Genomic DNA, 12,178 nt, shown 5'->3' with positions numbered 1-12,178 from the left:
AGACAGATCCCATACAAACTGTTGTTTCACCTCTGCAAGCAAAGCTAAACTCACAGAGGTTAATATATCTACAGTTTCCATGACAACCATCCATCATACACATGCAGATGAGAACAGCTTTGTTTGATGAAGCAAAATATTTCAAAGTTAAACTGTTTTTTGAGTTAAAAAAGATCATTAAAGCTACAATTAGTTAATAATTGCTTTTTATAAAGAATTTGAGGACAAATTTGCAAAAAAACCCACAAAATTTCTTATAATACAATTATTTATAAAAATAAAAGCTTAGAAAAGGAAAGTAAACATTTCACACACATTAATAAAAATATGCATCTTTGTCTTTCATGATTAAAAATGTTAAATAGAGTACAATCACTTCCATGTCCCGTTACCTGTAAGCGTTATGAAGATTGCATTTGCTGCAGGCGGACCACCCGAGTCTGAGAGGGAGCGGGGTTTTCCTGAAGCAGCAGAACATTCAAAAAGTCTCTGAAACTTCTGTCTGTACGTTCCCTGCTGAAACGCCACCCTTCTCCACAGCTGTCCCTGCAGTCAGAGTGAAAGCTGGCAGTATTGTGAGGCTGCCGTATTGTTTTAACTGTTTAGAAAATGCTGAATGGTTTTCTAAAGGAAAGTGTTTGCTCTGCATAATCTATTTTCCTGGATGGGGTTAGGACAAAACTGGATAACTTTAGATTTAACCCACAATTCAAAAAGTACACAAGCTTGTAATTAATTGCCACATGAAATATTTTATTTTTGTGCTTATTTCTTACACAGTGCATCTTCATTTGTTATATATTGATACATCTGGACAGCTTTGATATTTTGTTTTTTTGGGGGGATTTGTTGCTATTTTTTTCTAATTTTTTTTTTTAATCCCCTAATGCTCAAAGTGTCACAGAAGTTACAGTACAGGCACCTATTTTAACACTGCTTTAATGCACTTTACTCACACATGTTCTATAAAATTTGACTGCAGGTAAGGACTGAAGGTGTGTAAATGAGACACACGAGTGCTAACTCTTCAAATCCTAAAACTGTAACTCATTCTCTCAAAATAAGTTAAACATGTTAACTAATCAATAGTAAAAAAACAAAACAGGTTTCTGGTTACATTGAATTCACATTTGTCTTCAGTCGATACACAGACGACCCACAATTCTCAGTAATTCTCGTCTTCCTCATCCTCCTCAGGCACAAGTTCAAGCTCATTTTCGTCTTCCTCTTGATCTTCATCGTCATCGTCCTCCTCTTCATCCTCATCCTCTTCCTCCATGTCACAATCCACAGCTGCGTTCAGTAGGAGTTTGGTGCGATTGATTTCACTCTCATCGTCAAGATTAATTTGAACCTAAGGGGAGGGAGATGAGCAGCATGCTGTGAGAATGTTTGTAAGACATTCTGAGTTGCTGTGAAAGTGTTAAACAAAAGAACACACAAAATCCTGTCCACTCACTGACTTTATATGAGGGAAAAAAAAAGTTACAAAACTCAAGTGTGGATTTTCACAGTCATCACAGCCAAAAAAATTAATTTGCAGCTTTCACTTTTAAAATAGCTAAGCACACACAGTGGATGAAACGAATTATTTTTCTGAAGGAAAAAAATACAGAAATTATTTTGCAATAAATCTGTCTTTTGATTTATCACAAAATCTATTTTAGACATAAAGAACAGCCTTTTTTTTCTTTTACTTTTACTTCTATATCAAGTAAAACTTTTTTAAAGTTTAGTAACATCTTCCATTTTATTTTACCTATATCTTTTTATTTATAAAGTTCCACTTCAATCAGGTTTTTAATTATGATTATGCCATTTTTAGTAAGTTCATTTTAGTGAGCCGCTCATAATCCCAACCTAATATTACTGGTGCAAAAAAAAGGCGAGCAATATTTGAGCTACCCAGCTGTACAGTTCTGAGCCGGATGGATCAAATTGTCTATAGAAATGGATGCATCAGAATAGAGTGGAGGAGAGAGCTTGTGGTCTCTTGATTGTAGATTTTAAATGATATTTTCATTTAAGTTACTCAAAAATGCAGTTTTAATCCTAATTTTCTCTAAATTTATCATTAACAATGAAAAAATGCTACAAGAACATGTTAAAAAACAACTTTCATTGGAGTGGCTCTTTAACATGTTCTAATTACTTCCTTTTTTATTGTTGCTTTTTAGAAGCACAACATGTTACTTTGAAAATATATATTTTTCTCTTAAAATATTTAAATACCATTGTTGAGTTAACAGTTATAGATCAGTCATTGATCTACTTAGAAATATGTGATAAATTAATAATTAACTTAATGTAAACAATAAGGAATGAATTCCATTTTAACTATGTTTACATTTTTTATTTAGAAGTTAAATGAAGCATCAAAACTGTTTGGTTTAGTCCAGATTGAACATGTCAATATTCTGACAAACTACCTGCTCTGTAATCAGCCAGATCTAACCTGATCATAATGTGACACGTCTGTACATTGAAATTCAAACCTAAATCATTGACTTGAAAACAGTGAACTGGGTTGTGGTTTCAAGTTCTGCAAGTTAAAGTCATTTACCTCAGTTTCAGCACTTGAGCGTTGAGAGCCCGCTTCTTCTGTTTGAGCATTGATAATGGACTTCAAGGTTCCCTCTTCAAACTGAGACACAGATACGGCATAAATATCACGTAAAAAAACCCACATGTATTAATTTTTCAGGAGCCTGGACTCACTTTCAAACGGTTCAGCTGGTCTTGCAGCATGACTTTGATTTTGAGGAGAGTCTCCTCCTCCTTTTTCAACTCCTGCAAGCGGCTGTGCATGTTTCCAGCTCCAGTCAGACCATCACTCAACACTCTGAGAAAGAACAGAAAAGTTTAAGGATTCTAGTCTAGATAGTCCAGTTAATGGAATATTTCTGAAAAACCTATAGCATAGGGTATTTATTTAAACTAAATAAGATAGTAGACTTAATTTAAATGGCATGTGAATGAAATAAATTAAAAAGATACAATAATGTCCTGCTAAAACACAAGTCATTTATTATATCAAACATTTTAATTATTTAAAATGCACAACTAAAGCAAAACAAAACACTTCTTACATTACAGTACATTTCAAAACGTCTGTAAATAAAAAAAAAGACACAAAAATATGAAAAAACTTTTGTAAATGAAAAATTTGCACCACAATGTTTAGTTATTTTAACCCACACCTTAATGACTGTTTCTTAGACGTACTTTTTGTTTAAAATAATAATAATTTGATCTGCTAATAAAAGTCTTTTTTCATGAAAAGATGATCAAAACAACAAGAAGCAAACCAAACAAGCTAGCCGTCAGGAAACAAACAGTCTTGCTCGAATATCTGCTTAACAGTTTACTTCCACAAGTCATTTTTAGTTCATTACCTAGTTTTTTCCGTCAATCTTCCCACAACACTCGCATTTCAAAGTCGACTAAATGCGGAAAATGATTAAAAATGTTCCTCTGAAAGTATTTATTTTGGATTCAGACTAGCAGCCGTTCAACACACATCGAGGCGACGTTACTTCCGGGGACGATTATTAGATCACATCCGGTACGATGGAGCATTCGAGTTCTATCGGAAATTCCATAAATCCTCCGAACTCTTACAGTGGCAAGTTAGAATTAGTTAATTAAAAAAAAAACGTTTGAAGAGTAAATTTACCTTAAAAGTATTGTCTAAAACTATATCCAGGAACATTATTGAGTAATAATTCGGTAGTAATTTAGAAAAATATGACCGCAATAGAAAGTATCTCACTGTCGGTGATTTTGATACTGGGCGACATCTTGCGGTGAATTAGTGGTAATGTCACGTTTAGCTCCATATGTACTGTATACATATAAATATATATATATATATATATATATTACATGAGAAGTACCCAAACAAATAGTGATTATGTTTCAACATGTTAAAAGACTGATATAAATATAAAATACATGTTATTTTTTTATCATTTTGTCTTTAATTGGTTGTTAATGGATGCATTTCAAAGAGAGTTTTGAAGTGGCAGGTGTCAACTTTACAGAGTCCAAAAGCCTAATTGTAACATATGTGATAAGTTATTTCAGTCTTCTTAATAATGGCCACACTACTGGAAGATAATTTCTTTTTTTAAAAAACTTATTCCTAACCCAGAAATGTGCAGTGTATTTTTTTCTAATGAACAAAAACTTATTTTTGCTTTTTTTTTTGCTTTTTACTTATTCAAAAAAACTTGTTTACTTTTTATTTGTATTAGACACAGTGTGTAAGCTTAAAAAACAGAAAACACAGTTTTAACCTCACATAGTGCTTAGCCATAGACAATTATTAATCCCTCCTTGACAATGATCTTCAAATATTCCGTTTTTCTAAATTCTTCTAATTTTCTTTAGATAAAATTAAAAAAAAAGTATAGATGAAACAAGTTATGAATTCAATAAAAGCTCAAATAAGCCACAGATGGGACCTACTAATCTGAACAAGATCAGAAACCGCTCTTAATCAGTCTTCAACAATGTTTAAAGAGCCCATTAGTTTCTTTATAGGACTTTTTGTACTAAGTCCATCCAGATGTGTGCATTGTTGATCACACAGCATCCAAGCACACCTGGAAAATAAATGGAGCCCAGCCAAAATGGAGACATACTTTGCTGTTCACACATATGAAAAGAGGAATGCAGTGGTGGGTAAGTTTCCCACAATTCTGCGTTTGCAGTTGTGGCCCAGTGAGGGCAGAGATAGTATTTTTAAAGACTATAAGGTCAAAAATCACATTAATCTTGTGTAGGTGTCATACTACTTTTTAAAACACAATAACTGGCAAAGTTAATGTAAAATTCAGGAATCATTTCAGCATGAAAGGTGGCTTATTTCATTGTATTTGATGCAAAATGTTTATTTTTTATCATTAAGAACTGTAATAGTATCACTGTAACTTGTGTAAGAAACATAAACAACTTAGTGCAAAATGTATAAAATGAAATTTTCTGTGCAATCCTGCAGCAAAATGATACCTTCCACCTAAAACACCAAATGGTTCATGTTCTTTTAGGTAAACAACTGGTTGCTAGGAACTATCTTCTTATAGATTTATTCATTTTTCACCACTAAAGCATTAAACATCTGTAAAGAAAATCCATGGGAACCCTCAGCTGGCTGAAGTGGAGGTATGCATCAGAGACTTCAAGGTTTTGGGGTTGGAAAAAAAACAGTGTGGGACCGCAGCTGCCAGCTTCCCAACGCAGACATGAGACGCTACAGAGTGGCACGAGGGTTTGGGGCTTTGAGGTGGCTAACACCAAACAGTTAATATCCTTGTGAGGGACATCTGCTTTCTTCTTGTCATCACGAAGTCTGTCACGCAGCTACACTCCCTCCCTGACAGGACTCGAACCTTGAGCTGAGGCCCGAGCAGCAGCTGAAGTTCAGCTTCTATTGTCTGGTAAAGATTCTGCAGAGTTTGATGGTATTCCTGCAGGCTGTGGAATGCAGTTTTTGATGTGGGGCCTTCTTGAAGGGGAAAGAGGGATGGGGTGTAGAATGTAAAGAGTGGGGTTGAAAAGCTTCCAAAAATTTGATCCGAAAGATAGCTTTTATGAAACCCATGGTACTAAACACACATTTTCTGGAAAACTGTTGATATTTTAAGGTTTCACCTTCAACAAATTTTATCTAGATCCTAAAACAGTAAAAAGAAGATGAAAGGATGACAAAAGAAAAGATTTGTTGAGCTGGTGCATCTAACTAAACTAACAAAACTCAATTAATTTAGTTAAATATCAAATCGTACTGTCGTCTAATTCATGAATTCACCTGGCCTGAACTGTAGGTCGGGTCTTTTGTTCAAAGGTGAGGGGAAACGTGTAGGTGGGAGCTGTGGGTCGTTTCCTCTTCAGTGACGGTGACAGAAGTGAAAAGAAAGGGCTTGTGGGGACGGCCAAGCCTTTGTTCCCATAGACCAACCTAAACCTTTTACATTTCCTGTTCCAAACAGATATTCATGCATTTCTGCACGCACGCACTACACACAATAATCAACAATACCTTCTGCACGTACGCAGAAAGTCATGGACGGAGAATGAAGGCTTTTCTGCTCGGATATGCTTGAGGATGAAGAGGGAGTGGAGATTGGATGCAATTTGATGGTCTTCTTTGTCAGACTTTGTCATGTTGCTGAGTTGGTCACTTTTAGACTGACTGGGGCTGAATGAGAGTTAAAATATGGTCACATTAACTCAAATCTTAATGTATATTTACTAAAGTAGCAGTTTGCAGACTAACCGTGCATTAATAAAGATGTTAATCAGCGGTCTGATTATGTGGTTCTGTACCTGCATCAGCAGTAATGTCGATCACAGCACTAAAATGAACTTTCTGTCTTTTGATCAACTAACGTTTAAATGTGTGTTGGATTTCTATCAAAACATTGTCTTCATTGTTATTAGATTGCACTATAAGTTCATATTTACTCCAATGTGTTTCCTCTCATCCGTTTCATTGACCTCTTTTCGATTCTCAACTCTGTCTGATCAAGGATCCATTCAAGAAAACTCATTCGTTTCACTCTCTGATTATATTTCTGTCTGATTTTGTGGATTTTGTGGCTTTTCTTTGGCTTTTAATGCAAAACTGATCATTCCAGAGACATATAACTGCATCTTGTAGTCCTTAAAGGATCAGTCATATGCTGGAATACTGATCCGTCAAGGTCAATGTATTTGTAATGCACCACTTATGGGTAGACCATTGACTGTACATGAGAACTGGACAGTGTGAGTGTGACATCACCAGTAGAAAGTAGATGTTTGAGATCCCCCAGCGCCTCGCCTGCATCATCAGCGAGACCAAGCTGCTGCTGGAGGGGGCGGGGAAAGGCACCTGAGGTGAAGGCGAACGGTGAGACTACGAGAACATGGAGTTGGGGGTTGTCCTTAACATTCGGTTGAATTTTAATATGCCACTCCTCCTTAGAATGATCTGTGCTATTATGTCTTTTATATTATTTTTAACATCTGTCAGAGTGAAACAGATAAAAAAAAAAATAGCCGCTGGATGAATTTCATGTTCACTGTCCCGAATAAATAAATAAAATAGAAATTAAAGTTAATTTTAAAGACAACAGTAACACACATAACCACAGATTATTTGAAATCTTGTTTATTTTTTCATCAATGATTCACTACCTTCCATAAAGAGTAAAAAATACTCCTTCATTTAGCGCCAGTTGTTTCACATCAAACTACAAGAACTTTCAGGACACCATTTCCCATAATGCAATGTTTTGTAGTCCTCAAGGCAGCTTGAAGCCAGCACAGTACCTATTTTCTGGCTGCTCTGGCTTAGGAAGGTGCCATTCACACGCCCTTTTCCCGCGATACTTCGTGACGGCTCACATTTGACGTCGGTGACAGAAACTAACCAGCATACACTGCAAGGCAATCTGTGCAGCGCCGCGTCATCTCAAACACTCTTCCTGATTTACTTCCTGTTCAAACCAAATGAAGGCTGATCAGAGTGTTTTCGATGAGTATGGATGGACTGGTAACAGACATTCTTTGGCCGCGGGGGGATTTGCGGATTCCTCCAGTCTCTAAACCCCGGTCCCAAGTCTGTCAAAACGCAAAAGGTTAGCTCAGTAAAGGAATTCACCACTAAGCTGAAACCAAATCCCAGTTGTAAATTATGGGTTGCTGAAAAGAATAGCAACCATACTCATTTATAATAAAGAAGAAAGCTTTAGTGTAAATAAATAATCCTGTTATTTGTCTTGGCTCCTCAAAAGGAGCACAATGATACGTCAAATTGAGTTGTTTAAATAGCCAATTACTTTTATGTTGTTTGTTTAAGTTTGGGCAAGACAAATGTTATTGGAAATAGCAAGAAGAGTAATCATGTTTTTCTCATGGCAGCACCAGAAGTACCCCCATAAGGCTGCGGGTTACACTGTGAGGCCCCTGAAGTGTTGTGAAAGGGCTGTGAGGGTGTTGCTTAGCAACTGAACGGGCAACTTGGAGTAATGAGTGTAGGGCTCAGGAGCTGTCTGCTCAGTGTTCCGGGTCCTGACAAGAACAGACAGGCTGGCCTTGGACGGCCTGCGTGGAGCTGCCACCACGGCCACCTGCTCACAGCAATCATCACCATCGTTCCAGCCAGCCACCGATACAGCACACAGACCCAATTAAGGGCCCCGCATGTCCCCCTTCAGCCAGCCATCACTAACACTCCTGCAAGTCTGACAAGGCTGCCTTTTTTCCTCTCAGCAAATCTCTAATTAACAGCATTGGCAGCGGTGAAGTTGGGCAACACGGAGCTGCTGAAAGGGGCTGGGACTCTGCTGGGGTAATCAGCTTAAATACAGGTTTATTTCCTGCCCCCTGTGCCTGGCTGCTTCCAGCAGAGATTGCATTCTTTTATCTGTTTATCTCCAATTTCCTCTGACTTGTGACGTGTCTCTCAGACACACTGTCACTTACACTCAAGGACAAGACCCAGGCCGGCTGTTGCTGCTGCAATCAGATAGTTTCACAGCCGTGATCAGCGTCGGTTCTGACAGGCTGCGGCTTTTCACAAATTTTCTGCCAGTTCACATGCTTACCACCTCCTTTTTCTGAAGTTGCACAACAGAAAACGAGTAACCATGGCAGCAGACGGGCAATTAAAGATGTATCAAAAGTTGTATTACCCAGTTCATAATAGTACCGAACTTTTAATCTAAAGAAACTGTTCCCAACGCTTGATCTTACTGAACAAAGCCATGCTGGAATTGGCAAAAATGAAACAAAGAAGGCAGGAAATAATAGTGTGAAATGACCTCATTATCAGATCAGGATTAAGAGAGAAGCGTTCCAGCAGAGAGCAGAGGAATTTCCTTTCAATCGGGAGGTGTTTTTGTTGGACTCCTGTGCAGGGGCGCTGGATGAAATATCCTCTTCCCCTGTTTGGAAGCAACTACTGACACTCACTCCTGATTGTCCTGACATACGCTTCCATGTGCACTGTAAACTGAAATGGCAGAATTTGACAGAATGGGGAAAATAGGAGCACCGATTGGTTAGTTTTCTACCACAAAAAGATTTTAAAAAAATCTGCTGGTTGTTTTCTGGGACGGTGAGGCCGCGATGCAGAGCGGTGGACCTCTGATCGCAGGGCTGCAGGTTCATGACTGCTCGTGATTGTTGAAGCGTCCTTTAGCAAGACACTGAACCTCACATTGTTCCCGGTGGCCTGGTTACTGGCCTGCATAGCAGCCATGTGTGTAAATGAGTGATTAGGTGTGGAGAGGGATTTGGTCTTTGCAAAAAGCTGGAAAGTTTAGACTTTTAAAGTGCATTTTTAATGTTTTTTTGTTCTTTTTGTCTTGTATATTCATTATTTTGGAAAAACAAAAACAGTACATTTGTTTTTAGTAAGCCAATTTAAATACACTATTGACCTAGACTAAAGGTGTATTCAGACTGGACACATTTGATTCACTTAAAGTGAACCAGTTTGTTTCCCCTGATAGGCTAATCTGGAACTAATTTCCAGTTTAAATGAACCCAAGTGGACCCTGGTCTGGGACCATGAACCGCTCTCTGACCCATCTTTAGAGGTGCTCTCAGTTCATTTCCAATCAGACTGAGCTCCAGTTCGCTCTCAGTTTCCACAGTCTGAATAACTGAACAACTGCACCAAAACTGCCACCGTAGACGGTCATTATGGGATGTAAACAGAGAACTGCGGACAATCGTGGAGCAGCGATGCAACAGCAACTCATTAAAATGTGGTCGAATTAATGCAGGATAATTAAAAGAACTTTTAACATGATAAACATTCCTTCTCACAGTTTTCCTGACAATCGTTAGCTTTGTTTCCACTGGGGGGTCCGGTACATTACCCTATGGTCCGGTATTTTGAGCGTTTCCATTGTAAAATGGACCCATTAAACAGTTCCGTCTTGTACCCATTCGTTGTAGGTCCAGGCGCTGTAGCCACCTGCTGATTTGCAGATTAGCGCCAATGTAGAGTTAAGCTAGCGTTTCCATTTTCCACTTGATTCTTCTTAGCAGCTCACAACCTTCTTTCAAACAAAATCTAATACCTGTTGTACACGATGTACAAAAAGTAAAGCAATAAAAAGACGAGCTCCATTGTTGTTGCTTTTCTAGTCGTCACACTTCAATGACATGTTAGCGGTTTACACCACGCATGCGCCTTGAAAAACACTCAAAACGCTCAATGAAAGCGAGGCTTAACTGAGTGAAAACGCTCGCCAGAATTAACTGGACCATGCCGTATCACTCTTTACTGGACTAGACCGTACCGCTCAGTAGAAACGAGGCTTCAATGTCATAAACATTTATCACCTCCTTAGTCGTTGTCCCCTCAGAAACCGCTTTGCAGCATGCCTTCACACTGTAAAAGTGGTGTACCTGAACTTGATACATCCATCCATCCATCTTCTTCCACTTCATCCGGGTCGCGGGGACAGCAGTCTGAGCAAAGATGCCCAGACTTCCCTCTCCCCGGCCACTTCCTCCAGCTCCTCTGGGGGGACCCCGAGGCGTTCCCAGGCCAGCCGAGAAACATAGTCTCTCCAGCGTGTCCTGGGTCTTCCCTGGGGCCTCCGCCAAGTGGGACATGACCGGAACACCTCTCCAGGGAGGCGTCCAGGAGACATCCGGACCAGATGCCCAAGCCACCTCAAAACTTGCACTTGGTACAGACGCTCAGAATTGGTAAGCGACGTATAAAGTTTGAATAAGTGAACTATCCGATAAGGATTGCAAAGCTTAGGGCTTGCATTATTCAATCTCTTTCAATCTCCTCGTAATTCCGGGCCAGTGAATCAGTGAAGAGATCTTTAGTCATGTGGTTTTGTTTACAAGCTCTGGTCCGGAACAGGGAAATCTGGTTGACGACAGTCTGGATACAGACCAAACACCAGGTTCAGGACTCAATCCGGACCAAATTAAGCATACTCAGTCTGGGTGAATGGGTCTTTCCAGTCTGAATATACCCTAAAACTCAACATGATAAGTACTAATTCAGCTTTGTCTACTTAACAGAATTAAAGTCTGTTTTTTATTATTATTTGCACGGTTAACTCTAACTAAGCATGTTGATTTAAATCTTATATGTATTTTACCAGAATTCCAGAGGGCATTCATTATTATTCAGGGTGCCCCTTTTGCAGGATAGTCAGCCAAAGGTCTCATTTTAAAGAGAAGACTGACTCATTTTCTTAGATTTTATAACATAAATGCATCGCTTTGCAATATTTTATAACAATGTCCCAAAACTTTCCTCTAATATTTTTTGTCTCCAAGGAGGTGCCATATAAAAGAAACTAAGCACTGAACTGAAAAAAAATCATAAGATTTCTTGAGCCTCTGAAACAACACAACCTGTGTGCACCACCAAACTTCGCTTTCCAATATTTTCTTAATGGATGGAAAAATGTCTAGTTGACAGCAGCTAATGGTAGTTTTGAAGTGGCCACACGTCTCAGTACAGGAAATGCCTACAAATTATGATATTTGGGCTCTGGGAGAAGGGAGGGGGCACTCTAACTTTAACCCTCACCTGCGTTAGATCATGATTCCTAGAAAAGGCGATGACCATCCACAACCCCATGCACTCTGTTAGCCTCTCCATGACTGATCACTCTGGACCTGCAGACATTTTCTGTTGTGTGCAGTGAATAGTAGTGCCCGGTTCCCTGGCTAGCCAGACTGTGAAGAGAGGAGGGAGTGAAATAGAGGGGGGGTAGATGATGAAAGAGGGCTGTCATTTCTCCGGCTGCCCCAGCACTGCCAGGGTCTACTCTGGTGAGCCTGGTCTCCAGAGCCCTCATCTCACTCTGCCCTCAATATCCCTCTTTCTCCCTGTGAGGCCAGAGCTGTGGTGTGAGGGAATGGTTCATGGAGTTTAGCACCTTTACTAACACGGGCAAAATAAATGACTTCTAATGCTCTAATTGGTGGCAGTTTGATGATCAAGTATCAGCAGCCTTCAGGGATGAAACACCTCGCTGTTTGGCTGCAGCACCTTGAAAGAGAAGGGCTCTTACCTGTTTTTGAAGTGAGGAGGGACCGACGTGTGCTAGTTTGAGGTCTGTAGAACTCCTCGAAAAGTATTTTTTGCTATATCAATGTTTAGGATTAGTGTTTATGCTAATCTTTCCACCTTAATAGCAGT

The 12,178-nt window shown here is 39.1% G+C and overlaps 1 protein-coding gene across 6 annotated transcripts in view; it reads right to left on the bottom strand.

Moving 5' to 3' along the window:
- Nucleotides 1–3,588, bottom strand: part of lctlb (lactase-like b) — a 9,646-nt gene extending 6,058 nt beyond the window's left edge. For 5 of the 6 annotated variants that reach the window (XR_002920237.2, XM_036212361.1, XM_024281447.2 and 2 more), the window contains exons 1-4: nt 3,396–3,587; nt 2,719–2,842; nt 2,564–2,644; nt 393–1,354 (exon numbers count right to left, since the gene is read on the bottom strand). The gene's annotated coding sequence lies outside the window, so the exon portion shown is untranslated. Of the gene's footprint in view, nt 1–392; nt 1,355–2,563; nt 2,645–2,718; nt 2,843–3,395 lie in introns of all 6 variants that reach the window. The other variant, XM_024281443.2, reaches the window with a different exon arrangement.
- Between the last annotated feature and the right edge of the window lie 8,590 nt (nt 3,589–12,178).

The sequence above is a fragment of the Oryzias melastigma genome, linkage group LG6, assembly GCF_002922805.2.
Source record: "Oryzias melastigma strain HK-1 linkage group LG6, ASM292280v2, whole genome shotgun sequence".
Lineage (NCBI taxonomy): Eukaryota > Metazoa > Chordata > Actinopteri > Beloniformes > Adrianichthyidae > Oryzias > Oryzias melastigma.
This window is presented reverse-complemented; position numbering and strand designations above follow the sequence as displayed.